Source organism: Mustela lutreola, chromosome 3 (genome assembly GCF_030435805.1).
Source record: "Mustela lutreola isolate mMusLut2 chromosome 3, mMusLut2.pri, whole genome shotgun sequence".
NCBI lineage: Eukaryota > Metazoa > Chordata > Mammalia > Carnivora > Mustelidae > Mustela > Mustela lutreola.
The window spans coordinates 177,829,286-177,829,976 of NC_081292.1; the positions used below are offsets into that span (position 1 = coordinate 177,829,286).

At 40.7% G+C, this 691-nt stretch overlaps 1 non-coding gene across 1 annotated transcript; it reads left to right on the plus strand.

Annotated features, from left to right (window-relative positions):
- Positions 1 to 240: 240 nt before the first annotated feature.
- Positions 241 to 393, plus strand: LOC131828247 (U12 minor spliceosomal RNA). Its single transcript, XR_009352302.1, has one exon. It is a non-coding gene; the product is annotated as a U12 minor spliceosomal RNA (small nuclear RNA).
- Positions 394 to 691: the final 298 nt, after the last annotated feature.

Below are 691 nucleotides of genomic sequence, written 5' to 3' on the forward strand. Positions count from 1 at the left end.
ACAGTTCTTGGTCATGGGACCTGACATGGCATGTCTGGGAGCATCCCTCCCGCTACCTACCAAATGATAGTAACGTCCATTGTTATCCAACTGTAACAACCAAAAATATCTCCAGACATTGCCAAATGTCCCCTGGGTGAAGGGGTGGGCAAAATCACCCATGTTGAGAACTACCAGACTAGATGATGGTTTTTCTAGATTTTTAAAATTTCATTTTGTATTTAAAGAAACAACCATTGGATGCCTTAAACTTATGAATAAGGAAGGAAAACAAGGGTTCAGGGTGATGCCTGAATCCTTACTGCTAATGTGAGATGAATTTTTAAGTGGGTAAAGTTGCCTCTGAGAAGAGCTGCCTACTTTGCACGACGCCTGGGAGTCGTGATCTGCCCCTTCTGCTTTGACACTGGAGGAGTAGACTGGTATAAGGCAGCAAATGAGGATGAGAAGGAAAGGAAGGAAGGAAGGAAGGAAGGAAGGAAGGAAGGAAGGAAGGGAGAGAGAAAGGGAAAGAGAAAAAGAAAGGAGGAAAGAACTATTAGATTCATTCTTCTAGTTCTATCGCTTTTTAGTCTTTCTTTTCTTTTTCTTTTTCTTTTTTTTTTTTTTAAGATTTTATTTATTTATTTATTTGACAGAGAGAGAGAGAGAGATCACAAGTAGGCAGAGAGTCAGGCAGAGAGAGGAGGAA